The following is a 13,764-nucleotide window of genomic DNA, read 5'->3' as shown; positions in this document are numbered from 1 at the left end:
GCTAACAATCCTACACATTAAAATAAAATATAAGAAAAACATAAAGACTCAACAAAAACAAAATCAACAACAATGGAAAAGACAGTATATAAAGGAAAGCTATGTAGCACAAAAAAAACTAAGTGGGAAAGAGACATGGAACAACACAAAAAAGACATCAAAATTACATCACTAAACTCATACCTATCCATAATTATGCTGAATCTAAATGGACTAAATGCACCAATAAAGAGAGAGAGAGTGGCAGAATGGATTAAAAAAACATGATCCATCTGTATGCTGCCTATGAAAAACACACCTTAGACGAAAAGACCCGAACAAACTAAAACTCAAAGAATGGAAAAAAATAAATCAAGCAAAGAACAATGAAGAAAGCACAGAGTTGGCAATACTTATTTCTGACAAAATAGACTTTAAAGTTAAATCCACCACAAAGAATAAGGAAGGATACTATATAATGATTAAAGGGACAATACACCAAGAAGATACTACCGTATTAAATATTTACGCACCCAACGACAGGCCTTCAAAATACATAAAACAAACTCTGACACCACTGCAAAGAGAGATAGACAGCTCCACAATAATAGTAGGAGACTTCAATACATCACTTTCTGTGAAGGAGAGAACATCCAGAAAGAAGCTTACTAAGGACACAGAAGATCTAAAAGCCACAATCAACCAATTTGACCTCATAGATGTATACAGAACACTCCAAATAAAAGCAGGAAAGTATACTTTCTTTTCTGACACACACGGAACATTCTCCAGAATAGACCAAATATCAAGTTATATAGCAGGCCTGAAAAGAATCCAAAACATCGAAATATTACAAAGCATCTTATCTGACCATAAAGCCATAAAACTAGAAATCAATAACAGAAAAAAAAAAAAAACAGGGAAAAAATCAAACACATGGAAACTGAACAACACCTTGTTCAAAAACTATTAGATTATAGAAGAAATTAAGGAAGGTATAAATTCATAGAATCAAATGAGAATGAAAACACTTCCTATTAGAGTCTTGGGGACACAGTTAAAGCAGTGCTCAGAGGTCAATTTATAGCAATAAATGCACACATTCAAAAAGAAGAAAGGGCCAAAAAAATGTGTATAAATTTTTGTATGAGAAATTTAACTTGAGCGTAAAGTTTCACCTAAAGCACAAAAAGAAAAAAAAAATTCAGTGGGTGTTCATCTTTTTTCTTTAAGATATTAGTGAATATTACTCTAACTGCAAGAAACGCCATATCAGAAGTTGTCACTATGTTCCTTTCTCTTTACTTTGTATAGATGCGTTATCTTCTCCATCAATTCCAGGCCCTTCATGGTAATTTTTCTTCTTCTTCTTTTTTTTTAACCTTGCCTCTTCCTATTTCGATTTACAGGAATTATAGGAGCGATCTGATTTTACTTCTGGAAACTAATCCATGATGTGATGATTATGGTTCTTCTGCCAAAGATTGTACACAGATGCTAGATCATGTAAGAAAATGCAGTCTGTAAAATGCAGAACATAATATGTAACTCTTTATCTTCAAAACATTTTTCCATACACTCACTTTTGAGAATCTTCCAAAACAGATTGGCTTCTGTTCTTCCCAGGACCTACGTGTATTATACATACAATTTAGAGGTTTTGGATTTCCTGAATAGAACACGGGGAGCATATGTATGTTTCTTCTACTAAGTTCAACTTTAATATCTCACAAAATTCTGTAATTTAAGAATTTCTACCAAAGTGCCTCCTATGAGATGTTCAAATAGTGCCGTACACAGTAGATTGGACCTTCTCACAAATAATACATAAAATGCACTTTTGAGACTTTCAAGTACAACTTGATTTAGTAAGAATGCATCCCTGCATCCCCCCATATCTGGAATTTACAACAGTATATTTGGAATCCAGGTTTTTCTAGTCACAATATCAACCAATAACTTCACAGATACCCCAAAACTATCCTAATTGTGCTTCACAAGACTCAGGGCCAAATTAACCCCTACTCTATTGTTTTGGAAACGCAGGTGGTGTAGTGGTTAATTGCTATGGCTTCTATCCAAAAGGTTAGCAGTTCGAATCCACCAGGCGCTCCTTGGAAACTCTATGGGGCAGTTCTACCCTGTCCTATAGGGTCACTATGAGTCGGAATCGACTCGACAGCACTGGGTTTGGTTTTTTGGTTTCTATTGTTCTGCCTGTACTCAAGTAACTGCATATCTTTGTGTTTGACATCTGTCTAATGGTCTCTTTCAAGAAGACCTTGGCTTCTCTTTACTCCTCTCACATTCGATTACTCTGGTGAGCTGCCTTGTGGGCCAGTAGGGATGCAAGTTCTCTTAGAAAAATCGAGCCTCCCAAGTTATAACGGGACTTCATGTGATTCCTGTGAAAATGGAGAAGATTCTTATTGGGCCAGAAATCGGCACAGTTACAAGTCATCTCACCTGGAGATTGCTGCATCTCAGGTCTTCTAAGAAACCTCAGGAAGACAATGGTAATCAGAATGAACTCCAGAGTCCAAGATCACTCTAGGGGCAAATCTTATCCCTTGGTTTTCCATGCGTAACTTTAATGAGCTCCAAATCTTCAAATTACAGTGAGCTCTCTTCAGGGCTCACTCTACCTCTGTCCAGAGACCCACTCCTCTACAAGCACTTGCTTTATACAAATGTACCATGGACTGCTAGGAGAACGAACAAATCTGTCTTGGAACAAGTACAGCCAGAATGCTGCTTAGAAAGAAGGATGGTGAGACTTCATCTTATGAACTTTGGACATGTTATCAGGAGAGATCAGTCTTGATAACAGAAGGACATCATGCCTGGTAAAAAGGAAGGCCCTTGACAAGATGTATTGGCTCAGTAGCTGCAACAATGGCCTCAAACATAAAGATTGTGAGGATGGCATAGGACCCGCAAGTGTTTCCTTCTGTTGTGCATGGGTCACTGAGTCAGAAATGATTTAACTGTACTTAACAACACAAACTTGTATTTGTAAGCCCATGTTTAGCTTTGTAAGAAACTAAATTTGCATTTCCACCAGAAATGAATGAAAGTTCCTGTTGCACTATATGCTTGCCAGCATGTGGTATTATCAGTATTTAGGATTTTAGCCATTCTATTTTTAATAGGTGTGTAATGGCATCTGTGGTAGTTAAGTTTCAGTGTTAAACTGACTGGGCCATGATTCTCAGTGGTGTGGCAGTTATGAAGTAGGTCGGCAGTTGTATAATGATATAATCACCTCCAGAATGAGACATGGTATAATGTGATCATTTCCATAATGGGATCTGCTGTGAATACCCAATCGGTTGTAAGGGAGTTTCCTTCAGGTTGTAACAAGGCTTGTGGGCTTTGCTGGCTCTGTATTCTGCAGCTGGCTCCTGTTTATCTGACCTCTGGTTCTTGGGACTTGAGCTAGCAGCTGACCTGCTAATCTTGGGCTTGCCAGTCCCTGCAGCTAGTGAGTCAGGAGAAGCCTCCATTCTGACCCACCCACAGACTTGGGACTTCCCAGTCTCTCTTTCCCCTCTCTTTCTCTATCTCTTTCCACAGATAGATTGATAGACAGACAGACAGACAGATAGATGATAAATAGCTAGATGCTTCATTGGTTTTGCTTCTATAGAGAATCCAACCTAAGACAGTATCACATGGTTGTTTTAAACTGTAATTCCCTAGTGGCATATAAGATTCCCTGGGTTGTGCATCGCATTAAGTGCTTGGCTACTGAGAGATTGGTGGTTTGGCTCCACCCTGAGGTAACTTAGAAGAAAGACCTCTTGATCTACTGCCATTTAAAACCCTGTGAAGCACAATTCTACTCATGAGGGAACAGAATGTTTTTGTTGTTGTTTTTAATGGCACTTGTCATCTGTGTATCTTCTTTGCTGAGGTATCTGTTCAGATATATTACCCACTTTTTAATTGGACTTTTTCTGTTTTTATTACTGAGTTTTAAGAGTTCTTTGTGTATCTTGGATCCACCACCACCAGCAGTTGCCATCGAGTTGACTGCAACTTATGACGACCCCATGTGCTGCAGAGAACAACTTGGACACAAGTCCTTACCAGATATGAGTTTCCCTCATATATTTTAATACTCTGCTTTTAGGTGCATGCACGTTCAGGATTGTTATGTCTTCTTCGAGAATTGACCCCTTAATCATTATATAATGCCCTTTTGTATTTTTTATAATTTTTCTTGTTCTGAAATCTGACTTGTCTGAAATTAACGTAGCAGCTCTAGCTTTCTTTTGATTAGTGTTAGCATGGTATATCTTTTCCAATCTCTTTAATTTCAGTCTATCATTGTCTTCATATTAAAAGTGGGTTTCTTTTAAACAACATGTAGTTGGGTTTTTTTTTTTTTTTAAATCCACTCTCAAAAAAAAAAAACTCTCATGAGTCTCTTTTAATTGGTATTATAATGATTAATGTTATGTGTTAACTTAGCTAGGCTATAATTCTCAGTGATTTGTCATGTGCTCTCCCATAATTTTTTTTTTCTCCCATAATGTAATTACTTTCCATTTTGGGATCTGACGTGAGCAACAAATCTGTTGCAAGAAGAATTTCTTTGGGAATGTGGTCTGTCTTTGGTATATAGAAGGATGTTCTGGCAAAGCTCTCTCTGTCTTCATCCGGCACTCTTATCAACACCAATCTCTGGTTCGGGGGTCATAAGCCTGCAAAAGTCTAGCCTGCCACCTGACCTAGAATTCTTGAATTCACCAGCCCCTCCTAACCCATGAGTCAGCAGGGTTCCCCATTCTACCACCTGGCCTGCAGATTTTGGATTCACTTTGCCCTTGCAGCACCATGAGCCAGCAGAGATCGTCAGCCTGCTGCCAGACCCATGGATTTGGAACTTTTCAGCCCCCACAATTGCATAAACCGTTTCCTTGAGAGCTTGGAATTGAAAAAAATCAGTAAAAACTGTAGTGAGAAATGATGTAGATATTAATGTAACTTAATTCTGTATTGAATGGGTGTACGGTGAAAGTATGAGGGCCACAGCTTGATGAGATTGCCTTGTTTTACTTGGTCTTGCATGTTTTCCACCTTTGGCAGAGTGCAGTTGTCTTAGCTAACTAGTGCTGCTATAACAGAAATACCACAAATATATGGCTGTAATAAAGAGAAATTTATCCTCGCACAGTTTGGGAGGCTAGAAGTCTCTTACACTGCTACACCAAGAAATATGTAAGGGGATTGCAGGCCAAATAACGATGTCTCCTCTACTAGGACATTTCATCCCATAAGCCCTCTCCAAAATTCCGTCTTCAGTAAACCACATGAGGAAGTTTTTTCACAGTGATCAGGAAAAATCTATGATGGAACTTTTGTATTTTCAACTTCTCCTCTCTTTCTCCACCCTTTCTTTTTATCTCTTCTTACAAAGTTTTCAAGCTCTCTTCTCTTAAAAAAAAGGGGGGGGGGTCAGTTTGACAGTCTGAGAGAAGATATTTCAATAATTATATTTGATAAATGACCCTTATGTGGAATATATGGGGAAATCCTACAAAACAATAAGAAAAAGACTGAAAAAAAATCAGAAAGTGCAAAGATTAAACATATACTTCACAAAAGAGTCTACTGAATTGTCCTATATGCAATTTTAGATGGTACTAGTGTGAGAGCCACAAACAATATAAGAAGTGTCCTGCAGCAAAGGATTTTGGGGAAAAAACAGAATACCTGACTGAGCACTAACCTGGACAATGATAAAACACACCAAACACCTGACTTCATGGTAACATCAACTTGAACTCTTTAACTAATTCAAGAACAATCCCATTCATCATAGATTAGACGTATGTTTTCATGCTCCTCCTGCACCAGTCCTTGCACATAAGGACAGGGTATATAACCCCACACCTCACACTGCCCTGCATGGACCACTACCTGGGTGACCTTCGGTGCTTTGCTGTCCATCACAAGAATCTTCGTGTCAACCTCTGTGTATAAGTTCCCTAATAATGCCTTGTCTGATCAACATGGCTTTTACTGCCCTTTTTTCTGAAAACCACCTATGCCTCTCAGAGCCAATCCTGTTGCTGGTCTGGTGGGGTGCAACAGTTGGACATCATTAACTATAAGGAAAGCACAAATTACAAACACAATGAAATAATAATCCCCTTCACCAAAATTGCTTAAAAGAATTGAAAATATCAAGTGCTGCTGATGATATGGAACAACTGAGACTTTCATACATTGCTGATGAGACTGTCAACTGACACATCCACACTTGTACACTATTTAGAAATATTGCCTAAAACAATATACATATATATAACCTTAAACACCACAGCTATATTTAGACCCAAGAAAAATACACGCTTATTGCCCTTGAAAAATTTGTATAAAAATGTTTGTAGCAGCATTAGTTATATCATATGTATAAAAACAAGAAATTAATGAAAAAAGCATGATGTACAGTATTAATACAATGGAATATGACAGCCATAAAAAAGAACTAGAAACAATATGGATGTATCTAATGAAAAACATACTGAGTGAAACAATCCATACTCAAATGAACACATATCGTATGATTCCATTAATAGTATTTGAAAACACAGGAAATTGGTGGCAGAATTCTGAAGATTAGAGTTGATTGGGATAAGTCAAGGAAGTTCTGAGAGATGAAAAATTCTTGGTCTGAATGTTTGTAACAGGAGATATACATATGTAATAACTCATCATGCGAATAATTAAGTTATATGCATTTTACTCTGCGAACTGAGCCTCAATTTAAACAAAAAGAAAGAAGATGAAAGAAAGATTTCCTTGGATATCTTCTCACTTCTAGTACATCCTGTCCATTAGTGCTGTTCAAATTGTGTCTTGCAGATTGGTGTATTCTAAAAACTGAGTTTCTCACCTGTCTGTGTGCATTAGAAATTTTTGTATCAATTTGACTGTGCCAGGATATTGGACTCCTTTTATTAAATAAAGTAGAAACATTTTCAGGGGTTGGGTGAGTGGAATGTGGTGCTGGCCACTTAATAGTCAAACAGTAGAACTGTGTTGTAGCTAAGGATATAGCAAGATTGGTTTGACACCTAGAACCCACGAGAATATATAAATCCGAGGAAACATTATTGTTTGTTTTTATAATTTCTTATTTCAAAAAAAAATATTAATCTTAGTCAAGTCTGCTTTCTGTAGTTATATTTTACTGTCATTTGGTACAATTTAAAAAAAAAAAAAGGTTACTTTCGAGCTGCTTCTGACGAACCGTGACCCCATGTGTGTCAGAGTACAATTATGCTCTGTAGAGCTTACAATGGCTGATTTTTTTTTCAGATGTAGATGGCCCATCCTTTTTTCCCTAGGCTTCTGGGTGGACCCTAACCTCCAATCCTTTAGTTATCAGACCAACGTGTTAGCGGTTTGCACCACCCAGGGACTCTACTAGCTAAAGAGGGAAGCAAAATTAATATTACTTATTTTTAACTTTAATTTAAATGTGGGAAACAAAGGTAAATGGGTTAGAGAAGCCCAAAAACAACTAGTGTATGTGCCAGAGAGTTGTGATCTGAAAACAGGCCTTGGGCATGACTGAAAATAAAGAACAGAAAATGAAAAAGAAATGCTCTGTCTGGATGACACCTCATCTTTCAGAACTGGCCTCTCTAGAATAAATGAGGAAATTGCACCAGCAGGGATTTCCCAGTTTCCATGGATATTGTAAGAGCTGTGTTGAGCGTAGAAGCAGGATGGTCCAGCAGCCTTGAGATTAAGCATCACTAGGACTGGGGACACCATGGCTTGGGTCAGGCATACCTTACTCTTCAAGGTGACATCTTTGCTTTTCAATGCTTTAAAGAGGTCCTTTGCAGCAGATTTACCCAAAGCAATTGTCTTTGATTTCTTGACTGCGGCCTCCACGGGTGTTGATTGGGGATTCAAGAAAAATGAAATCCTTAACAATTTCAATATTTTCTCCATTTATCATGATGTTGCTTATTGATCCAGTTGTGAGGATTTTTGTTTGTATGGAGCTTTAATCCATGCTGAAGGTTATAATCTTTGATCTTCATCAGTAAGTGCTTCAAGTCCTCTTCACTTTCAGCAAAGTTGTGTCATTTGCATACTGCAGGTTCTTAATGAGTCTTCCTCCAGACCTGATCCTGTGTTCTTCTGCATATAGTCCAGCTTCTGAGATTATTTGCCCAGTATACAGATGGCATGAGTATGGTATAAGGATATAACCCTCATACAAACTTTTCCTGATTTTAAAGCACACACTATTTCCTTCTGTTGGAACAAATGCTTCTTGATCTATGTATAGATTCCACATAAGCACAATCAAGTGTTTCGGAATCCTCGTTCTTCACAATGTTATCCATAATTTGTTATGAACCACACAATCTAATGCCTTTGCATAGTCAATTAAACACAGGTAAACATCTTCCGGTATTCTCCAATTTCAGCCAAGATCCACCTGGCATCAGCAATGATATCCTTCATCACATGTCTTGTTTTGAATCTGTCTTGAATTCCTGGCATCTTCCTGTCGATGTACTACTGCGAACCGTTTTTGAATTATCTTCGTAAAATTTTATTTGCGTGTGATATTAATGATATTGTTCAAAAATTTCTGCATCCTGTTGAATCACCTTCCTTTGGAATGGGCACAAATATGAATCTCTTCAAATTGGTTGGCCAAGTAGCTGTCTTTCAAATTTCTTGGCATAGGTCAGTGAACTTCCAGTATTGCAACAATTTGTTTAAACATCTCATTTGGTATTCCAACAATTCCTGCAGCTTTGTTTTTCACCAATGACGTTAGTAAGAGATCAGCTGTTAAGCAAAAGGCCCACAGCTTGAATCCACCACCCACTTCTTGGAAACCCTATGGGGCAGTTCTACTCTGTTCTATAGGGTCACTATGAGTCAGAATTGACTCAATGGTAATGGGTTTGGTTTTTTGGTTTTGCCTTCAGTGCAGCTTGGACTTCTTCCTTCAGTATCATAGGTTCTTGATCTTACGCTACCTCTTGAAAGTGTTCAACATCAACCAATTCTTTTTGGTACAGTGACTCTGTGTATTCCTTCCATCTTCTTTTGCTGCTTCCTGCATCATTCAATATTTTGCCTATGTTAATTTTAAAAAATCCACTGCCATTGAGTCGATTCCAACTCATAGTGACTCTATTCAACAGAGTAGAACTGCCCTTAACCACTATGCCATCAGGGTTTCCTTTGCCCGTATAATCCTTCTATATTGCAACTCAAAGCTTTAATTTTTTTCTTTAGTTCTTTCAGCTTGATAAATGCCAAAAATGTTCTTCCCTTTTCGTTTCCTAACTCCAAGTCTGGAGTTAGAAATACTTTATTATAATACTTTACTTTGTCTTTTGGAGCCACTCTTTCAAATCTTCTGTTTAGTGCTTTTACTTCATCATTTCTTCCATTCCTTTTAGCTACTCTATGTTCAAGAGCAAGTTTCAGAGTCTCTTCTTACATCCATTTTGGTCTTTCTTTCCTGTCTTTTTAATGACCTCTTGCTTTCTTCGTGTATGATATCCTTGATGTCATTCCACAACTTGTCTGGTCTTCTTTGGTCATTAGTGTTCAATGCATCAAACTCATTCTTGAGATGGTCTCTAAATTCAGATGGGATATACTCAAGGTCGTACTTTGGCTCTCATGGACTTGTTTTAATTTTCTTCAGGTTCAACTTGAAATTAATATGAGTAATTGATGGACTCTTCTGCAGTCGGCCCCTGACCTGTTTCTGATTTTTGATATTGAGCACTTCCATCTTCTCTTTACACTTATGCAGTTGATTAAATTCCTGTGTATTCTATTCGAAAAAATCCATGTGTATAGCAATGGTTTATATCGTTGAAAAAGGTATTAGCAATGAATAAATTGTTGATCTTACAAAATCCTATTTCATGTGATCTCCGAAGTTGTTTCTATGATCATGGCTATATGTTCCAACTACTGATCCTTCTTCGTTTCCAACTTTTGCATTCCAATCTCCATTAATTATCAATGCATCTTGATTGCATGTTTGATCAACTTCAGACTGCAGAAGTTAGTAAAAGCACATGCTACCCTTTTTGAAATGGAAGGATGAATTGGTGAGGGTGACTCCTACTGCAGAGCCAGTAGCCAGAGGCAGAGCCAGAAACCACAGAGCATTAATTCCAGACCTTGAAAGCTAATGTTGTTTGGCTAGCTAGATTTAGACATTTCTTGGGACCAGTAACTCCTTTTATCCATTTCAATTTCATCCCTTCAACTGGAGTCTATGATGGTTAACCTATGCCTGTCCCACCATTGTATTTTGGGCAGCAGAGAACTTGTTTTTTGAATTTCACAGATTCACAGATAGAGGAGAATTGTATCTCAGGATGGTTTATATCCAGAGGCTCACCCATACCTAATTTAGAGGACTTAGATGATAAGAAACTTTAAGCTGATGAGATTTAGATGAGAATTTTGGTCTTTGAGTTGATACTGTAATGGGTTGAGATTTGGGGGATGTTGGAAAGAAGTGGATGTTTTTGCATGTGGGACAGATATGAGCCTTTGGAGATAAGAGGACAGCCTGTCATAGGCGTAATAATGCCCCCCACCCCCCGCAATACACCCGTGTCCTAATATGCAAAATCTCTGAGTGTGTTATGTTACATGGCCCCACTTATAATCACATCAAAAACATGATCGGTGATATAATTTTCCCTACTGACATGTTTCTTTTTCAAGAGAGTGTATGTAGAAGAGTCTATATATATATATATATATATATATTCTGTGCTCTCTCTGAGGCTCAAAATCACAACCTTTAGATTATGAGACTGACACACTGTCTTTTGAGCTAAGAAGACATATCTCCAAATGCCTAGTAGAAAACATCTCGATTAGAATGATTTCAAGTGTCAATGAAATTTCAGAAAAAATTAGGATTTTATATATCATACACCGCTACGAAAACCCTTGTAGTGTAGTGGTTAAGCGCTGCCGCTGATACTTAAAAAAGGTCTGCGGTTCGAAGTCACCAGGTGCTCCTTGGAAACTCTGTGGGGCAGTTCTACCCTGTCCTATAGGGTCTTTAGGAGTTGCAATCGACTCCATGGCAACAGGCTTGGTTTTTTTGTTGGTGTTGTTTGTACACCACCACGGGAGCCCTGGTGGCGCAATGGTTGAGAGCTCGGCTGCTAACCCAAGGATCGGTAGCTGAAACCCACCAGTCGCTCTTTGGAAGCCCTTTGGGGCAGTTCTACTCTGTGCTGTAGGGCCGCTATGACTCGGAATCCCCTTGGAGGCAACTGGTCTTGGCCTTTTATGCCCCAGAAGGAATTGGTGCTACCTCATACACAAGTTTGCTGTTGCTCTGACTTCTTGGACAAAATCATTTCAGGATTTTACCCTTCAGTAAATAAATATACAATGGAGTATAGTTTTCCTCTACTGGCTTAAACATCAAGGTTGGGTGACATCCAGCAAGTTACTTATCATCTCTGTACCTCATATTCTCCATCAGGAAAATGGAAATCATAGTAAAAGTACCTGTCTTTTAAGGCAGTTAGGAGGAAGGAATGACAGTAACTGTAAGGAGAGTGCATGGCATATAGTAAGTTTGTAATAAATTTTAGTCGTTATTAATCAGTGCTTTGGACAGCTAGATTGTGGAACTGTTCTAGGAAAAGAATAACCGTGTTGGGAAACATTCTTGTTTCCTTGAAAACATTAGAATTTAAAACCTAAGGGCATGTGGGGTAATGTAGCCCAGTGGTCTAAGGCCTCTGGATTGAGGCTCTAGTCTCTGGGGGGATGTGGGTTCAATACTGTTGCCAGCTCTGTTTTCTCAGTTGGAATAGCTCCCTGAGTCTATATACCAGAACAGAGGATATAGATAATATAAGGAAGGTATTTATCTCTGTAATAATAGGCTAAGATCAATTACAGTGTTGTTATAAAAATTATACTGCAATCATTTCTGTCTAACCTTTATATCTCAGGACAGCCTTTCATGTCCAAGAGACAGATTAAAAACTGTTCATATTAATATAATCATAACTCAGATATTTCTAAATTACAAAAACATAACGGTTTATATACAGTGAAAATCTTTCCCTTCCACCACCTCCCCTCTGCATTCCACCTGCACAGGATTCTGCCTACCCAGGCAACTATATTCTGGGGTTACCTGCAAGGAATACTATTTGCATAAACTAGCCAATAACCAGTTGCCATGGAGTCAACTGTGACTCATGGAGACTCCCTGTGTGTCAGAGTAGCACTGTGCTCCCTAGGGTTTTCGGTGGCTGATTTTTCAGAAGTAGTTACCAGGCTTTTCTTCTGAGATGCCTGCGGGTGGACTCCAATTTCCAATCTTCCAGTTACCAGCCCAGCCAATAAACTGCACCACCCAGGGACAGATAAGCCAATAGAAATCTATTACTTTTTCCCACATTTCATATTTTTCAAACCTACTCTGTTGCATATTACATGTCAGGAAAATAAATATTTTCTGCATAGTTTGTTCTTTTTTTTTTTTTTTTTCCACTTTGCTTATGTATTTTTTTGTTTGTTTGCATTTTTGGTGGTTGTTTTGTCTCACCTTTTTTTTTTTTTTTTTAAGAGAATGGAAGTGTGTTCAGGTAGAATTTTTTTAATGTAGTGAATTATGTCAAATTTTCATTGTTTCTAAGTTTTGTGTAAAAAATTGGTTTTCTATCCCCAAAGTTATGTAAACTTTCTGCCTTGGCATTTCCAGTAATTATATTTGGTTTTATTTTTCATTTTTTTACTTTCAAGTTTTATATCTATTTGAATTTGATTACATATTACAGGTGATAAATTGAAGTAAGCTTTTGTTTTCCTAGATGGCCACCCAGATAGCCTAACATCATTTATCAAATAATTCACCCATTTCTACTGACTTGAGTTGCCACCTATCTTAATTATCTAATTCTGCTATAGCAGAAATACCACAAGTGGTTGGTTTTAACAAACAGAAATTTAGTCCCTCACATTCTAGGAGGCTAGAAGTCCGAATTCAGGGTGCCAGTTCCCAGGAAGGCCTTCCTTCTCTGCAGGCTCTGGAAGAAGGTCTTTGTTACCAATCTTCCCCCAGTCTAGGAGCTTCTCTACTCAAGCACCTGGGGTGTAAAGGACGTGCTGTGCTGCTGGGCCTTCTTTCTTGGTGGTTTGAGGTTCCTATCTCTCTGCCTGCTTCTCTGTTCTTTTATCTCTTGTAAGATAAAACATTATGCAGGCCACACTCCAGGGAAACCCCCCTTACATCCGATGAGGGCTGTGACCTCAGTGAGGGTTTTGTATTCCACCCTAATCCTCTTTAACATAATCTAGTCTTGCCTGGTTGATTACTGCCTGAGAGTAGGATTTAAAACATGTGGGAAAAATTACTGTGGAAGAAAGGCCTTGTAATCTGCCTCTGTGAAGATTACAACCAAGAAAACCCTGTGGAGCAGTTCTACTCTGTAATACATGGACTCACCATGAGTCAGAATCGACCAGAAGACAATGGGTTTGTTATTACTGTTATTGTCATTATTTCATTATAATAAAAAGTGGTTGCAACAGTGTGACAAACCAGACCATTGTGGCATGCTGGTGGGAATGTTTATTAGGTGAGATCAATCAGAATTACCACTGCACATCACATAGACTGCTTCAGCATTTGCATGTATGCAAAGTACTCACACCATTTGAAATGTCAGATAGGCAGTGTTACTTAGTGCAGCATTGTTTGTATGGGCAGTTATATATTATGAT

Source organism: Loxodonta africana, chromosome 1, assembly GCF_030014295.1.
Source record: "Loxodonta africana isolate mLoxAfr1 chromosome 1, mLoxAfr1.hap2, whole genome shotgun sequence".
NCBI classification, from domain to species: domain Eukaryota; kingdom Metazoa; phylum Chordata; class Mammalia; order Proboscidea; family Elephantidae; genus Loxodonta; species Loxodonta africana.
The sequence above is the reverse complement of the archived record's forward strand: the minus strand, read 5'-3'. Positions refer to the sequence as shown.